A 6000-nucleotide genomic window follows, 5' to 3' on the forward strand; every position below is an offset into this window, starting at 1 on the left:
ATAATTAGAAAAGCATAAGCTCATGATTTTAAGGTGACCGGCGGGTCCTGGCCAGAGCTGATGGAAGCCAGCTGAGGGCATGGAGTGTGAACCTTTATCTCTGCTGACATGACATATTATTAAAAAGTATTTCGAGTAATCTTTGATTTCCTCAGCATTGCAACACATTTCAAGAACTTGGCTGGGGATCAACTGAGCCTTTTTAATTTCCTACACTGAAAAATAAAACAAGAATCAAGCCAGATTGAGATGATATAATCAGGAACATTTTGAGGGTTTAGGTCAAATTAATGTGTCAGAGAAGGGTTTTCAGGGGACTTGGGGAGCTTTAATCTGTCAAAGGCTGACTCAGAGCCTGCTTGGGCTTTGTAATCTTATTGTCTTTATGGAATTATGGGATGGAATGTCGTGAATTGCCATCATCAGAGAGTCTAGCAAATAACCAGTTGGCATAAAGTTCAGAATAACTAAGTTAATTTTAAAGGAAGTGTTGCACAATATGCCAGAAATGTTTGCTTAACTTGGAAATTGATCTTTTAATACTGTCCCTTAATGTGTGAAAGCACACAGGTAACCTCCAAACCCAGCCTTGCCCAGCCACTTTTGGGGCAGATTTTAGAAAATTGAGATCTTTTGAAGTGCTTGATATTGCCAAGATTTGCTTTGCATTTACCAAAACAAAATAAAAAAATAACAAAGCAAACCAAACCTGCCTTTTGTCTTAAGGGGGGGGTAATATTTTAATATCACCTGAACTCAATTATGCATCTAATACTTATCTCTTTTATATCTCCACTCCATCATGGATTTATATAGAGCTGCAATTATAAATTGGGTATGTGGATATATTTGGTTCTGATGGATAAATTCAAGGATTGTTCGGGCTAAACTCAAGGGTTGTTCATTCTTTGCTCCACAAATTATTATCAAGAAAATATTTATCCATATGGATAATTTGGGGAAATTATATATATATATAATTTATATATATATATATATATATATATATATGTTAATATATATAATAAATATAATAAAATTATATATATATATAAAACATTTGGGGAAATCCTGGTTTCCAGCAGCACCATCACTCAAACCCTGGCTCCCAGGAGACCTCAGCCATTGCTTCTCCGGTGTTAATTAATTAATTACATGATGAGTAGCCAAGTTTACAACTGGGTGTGCGTGCATCTCTCTTCCTGCTGGGTGTATGTGAGGTGGGACACGCTCTGAGCAATATTTTGGGTGGTGTAGCTCCTCTTTCCTTGCAGGGAGTAAAGCAGAGAATCCTGGGCTGATCCCTGAGTGCTCTTCCCACCCCAGCCTTGGTGGCAGCAATTACATCCACCCTCTAAAACTCTTTCCTCTGCTGTAAAAAAGCATTTTAGCATTGATTTAACCCTTTTTGCACATGCTGCTAACTTGTTACTCCAGAGCTCACATTCAAGTTTCCTTTTTTTCCTGGATTCCCAACCTTACTGTTACCAGTAAATAAAAATGGGATTATTTAGATCCAAATCTATTTGCTTGTAAATCAAAGAATCCCATAACAGTTTGGAAGGGGCCTTAAAGCCCATCCAGTGCCACCCCCTGCCATGGGCAGGGACACCTTCCACTGTCCCAGGTGGCTCCAAACCCCATCCAACCTGGCCTTGGGCACTTCCAAGGATCCAGGGGCAGCCACAGCTGCTCTGGGGAACCAGAATCTAACATATAAATATGTAATAAATACAACTGAACATGCTGTCTCACATCTGCCAGGGCCACACCTGCACTGAGAAATGCAAGTGAGTATCCAGTTTTCCATTGTGCAAATAATACCTTTTTCTTGGAGGAAAAAAACCCCCAAAACTTATGGATGAGACTGTGCCACACAGAGCCGCCGTGACCCACCCAGGGAAAGGGGTGGGAGGATGTAAGAGCTGGAATTAAACAGTTTCTAAATGCCCTGGAGAGGCTGCAAGGGAGAGGTTGTGAGGCAGCTGAATGACCCTTCTGGGGACTGGAATAACACTGGGTTGGGTTCTACAGGAGCTGCAAGTGCCAATATTCAACTTGAATTTTTGTAAACGAAACCACCATTTCACAGGAGTCATTAACTAATTAGTCATTAACAGATTAACAAATATTTCTTTTTCCTAAAAATCTTTCAAACAGAAACTGCTGAAGACTGAAGGATTCTTGGCAGAAAACACCCGTGGTAGTGTAAAACACTGCTCAGGAGATTGTTTTCCCTGACATTCTCAAATATCCCGTTCCCCAGCACAGCTTTAATTTCACTCCATGATTGTTTTACCCCTCATGAACTTTGAAGAACCTCTTCTCTTCTGTGACTGTGTCTTCTCTCCATCCCTGCTGGGCTCTGGAACCTCTGGGCTGACTCTATCCAAACCAGGAGGTGATGGCAAAGTATCCTTGTCCACAGGACAATCCTGAATTTATTCCATGGCAAAAATGACAGATCTGAGCAAGAAATGAGCAGTTTATGGTGGTGGCCAACCAGTGCTGAAGTTTCTTGTTTGACCTCCTAAAGAGGTCCTTCACCTCTGCGTGTGCTGCATTAGTTAAAGATAAATTAAAATAAATCTCTGTTATGTTATTTTATACATAACTCCCCCCAGAGAGTGCACAGGGAATAGGATTAAACCTTAAGGAAATGATTCAGTGAAGTAAAAACAATACAGACAGCATTTGGGGAGAGTTAAATCAAATTAGGGCACTCGGATCCCTTCAGGATGAGAGAGGGGTGGGCAGTGTTCACCCCCACCTGCAGGGAAGTCAAGGAAGGGTCAATAATGCCCCTGTGGGGTGGGGTAAGGATGAGACTACAGCAGGACCTGTCCCCACCAGAACCTTCCTCCAGCTGTGGCTGGTGCCCTGCTGAGTTTCTCCAGGACCTCCAACATGATGTAATGGGACCTTCTGTGAGATAGCTCACTGCAGCCTCTGAATATTTCCTGGAAAAGCAGAATTTCTCATCTCTGTGCTGTGAGGAACATTTGTGATGTGGCTTTTCCCAGCCCAGCTCCTGGATTTTGGCTCGTGGACGTGTGGGAGAATAAGGAGAAGTTGCTCCATCCCCTCTCCAGGCACCAGCCTTGCATCCCTCCAAGCAGCTCTCCCACCACTTTTCCTTCATCACAGTTTCTCCAGCGCTGAGAAATAAACTCAAGACCTGCCCCCTTCCCCCTTTAAGTAATGGGGAAAATTCCTGATGTGTTGAACTTTCCCCATGACACTTAAAGAAAATACTGGGGGATTTAGAGAGGGCAAAACTCAGCACATGGATGAAGAAGAAAACTTTTAGAATTGCACCAAAATTAATCCTGTCTGCCTTTACTTCGGAGAAGGGCTCCAGAGAGGGAGATGGGGTGACCCCACGTGAGCCCCAGGCCCCCCTGTCCCCAGGGCCACCCCTGCTCTCCTCGCTGCTGGAATATGGGGAAGGAAAAGCTGGACTTCTCAGTTTAGCTGCCAGGAAAAGCACACAGGAGAAGTGAAATTGAAATACTTATGGGGAAGCTGATACTGAGTTATTGCATATTCCTGGGCAAGAGCTGGGCACAGCTGGGGCCACCTTCCTGTGCTCCTTGCTCAGCATCCCGAGGTCTGGGAACCCCTGAGCTCCAGGAGCCCTCTTGGAGGCAGAAATCTGAGGGCAAAAAGCCTTTTTAGAGAGGAGGAATGATATTTTTAGCAAATGCAACCTGGGATCTTTAAGCATTTACTGTGTACCTGGAGACACCTCCTCGGTGATTCAATGGCCTTAGTGACATCATCTGCTCTGAGAGGAAAAAATGGGTCAATTCTCTCATGATCACCAAGATTTGGGGTGATGAGGATGAGGATTCACAGCACCAAACCCATCCCAAATATCCCAGACAGGGCCAGCTTGCCAAGCTCACCTGGACAAATGGTCACCAGCAGCGGGGTCTGTGCTGCAGGTCCTTCTCCTGGGGTCTCTCCCTCACCAGCCCTGTGATGGCAACATCCCAGACACTCCAGCCCTGGTGCCCAGGTCCCAGCTGCCAAACCCCTGTGGGGCTGTGTTCTCACTCCAGCAGGAAGAGAAGAGCCAGAGGAAGCAGCTCCGTGGCCAGGACGTGCGGCAGGACAGGGGCACCGGGGCGTCCTGAGGTCCTGGCTGGTGACTCCCACAGGCTGGACTAGAGCCTGATTTGGAGTTTGGCTTAAAAAATCACAGAATCATCAAGGCTGGAGAAGATCTCCAAGATCATCAAGTCCAGATTTTGACTGATCATTCCCATGCCCACTGCACCACATCATAAAGTGCCACGTTCACGTGGTTTTTGAACACTTCCACTTCCCTGGGGTCCCTCTTCTAAAGCTTAACCACTCTTGGAGTGCAGAAAAATCCAGGGATGGGCAGGTTTACTCCTGCTGGAATTGCAGGTTTCTGAGGCTTGTTCTTCCACCACACCAAATCCCCACACCTGCTCTGAGCTTTGCTCCCCCTTCCCTGGGTTTGAGTCCAAACATGGTGTGGTGCTTTATCCCAGTCCCATCAGCTCTGGTGAAAAGTGCTTTTCCAAGGGTTTTGTTTCCACTCATTTCTCTCCATTGCTGCTGTCTCTGCCCCACCAGAACTTTTCTGGTCCCAGGATGTGCTGAAGGCTTTTCCATCCTCCCCTGTGTGCAGAGATAAACTCAAACTCTGTCCTTAAACCAAACCCACACCTGGGTGAGACTGGCAGGAAGATGCTCTTTGTTTTGCTACTCTATCCTCAGTTAATGCAGCTAATTATGGCCCTAAATGCAAATATAGAGGGATGAGAATGAAAGCTTGGAAGGGCCAAGGCACTGGGGAGAAGGACAATAAATTAAGAGGTTTGCAAGGAAGCTTTCACTCATCTTCATGGTTTGGAGTTCTGAGCTTGCACACGGGTTAGGAAGCGCCTTTTGAAATTAAACAGAAAAGATAAAATCTTAATATTCCATGAGATGTGCCAACACAAATATCTGTCGGCAGAGATGTAAAATAATAGCTTTAAAAGCAAGGAAGAGAACCACATGAAGTTTTGGGAGCAGGGTGATGTCACCCCCCGGCCCAGCGAGATATTCTTTGTGTTGGAAATTAAAGCCGCATGAACTCCCTGCGCAAAGCTGGGTGAGACTCTGCTTTTTCAGCCTCCCCCTTAGGGAGGAGGAGTATTATTTTCTGGTTTTAATTTTAAATTCATAAATAAAGCTGATTGACTTGCCACCCAATAGCACTGAGTTGTGCAAAATAAGGATAAAGTCTGTCAATTAAGTCTGTCAGTGGCTGGTGTTGCTGGAGCAGAAGAAAATCAGAATTAGCCAAACTGGCCAACAAAATTCAGCTTCACGTGGAATTTCAGCTCAGGGAAGAGGAAAATCTGCCTCCATGGTATTCTATCCCCTTCCAAAGTTTCCTCCTGGCTGCACTGGGTCACAGGCTATGGAGTGTAAATTATACAGCCCAAATCAAACCCTCTTCTGCAATAAGGGGAGAAGAAAACCATGCAATGATTTAATGTAGGAAACAGCTCAAGCTATGACTTTCTCTTGTTTGGGAATGTGGACAGTGGTGCTGAGATCCCCAAACCTCTCCAACCCATGGAAATTAGCACATAACCATCTGGCCTGGTGGCTCAACACCTCCCGTGGCCGTAAATTCAAATCCCAGCAACCTTAGCAGGGGATTTGCTCAGAGAAACGAGCTGAGTCCTCGAGTAATGGAAAAACAAGGTGAGCTGGGAAGGCCTTGGGGGAGCTTTGGTTGCAAGAGGGAGCCAGCTCCAGGGAAGCATCCCTTGTCTTTCAGCAGGGAAAGAGGCTCTGCAGGAGCATCTCCTCTTTGACTCTTGGTGTCCCATCCATGGCTGAACTCCCTGGGCCCTCCCCTGGGATCCACCAGCTCACCCAGCCCTGTTCCCTTGGTGTTTCTCCATCCATCAGGATGCTCTGCCCCAGCTCCAAGACTCTGTGTGCTGTTTTGGGGGTCACAGAGCCACT

The sequence above is a fragment of the Taeniopygia guttata genome, chromosome 4A (assembly GCF_048771995.1).
Source record: "Taeniopygia guttata chromosome 4A, bTaeGut7.mat, whole genome shotgun sequence".
Taxonomy (NCBI): Eukaryota; Metazoa; Chordata; class Aves; order Passeriformes; family Estrildidae; genus Taeniopygia; species Taeniopygia guttata.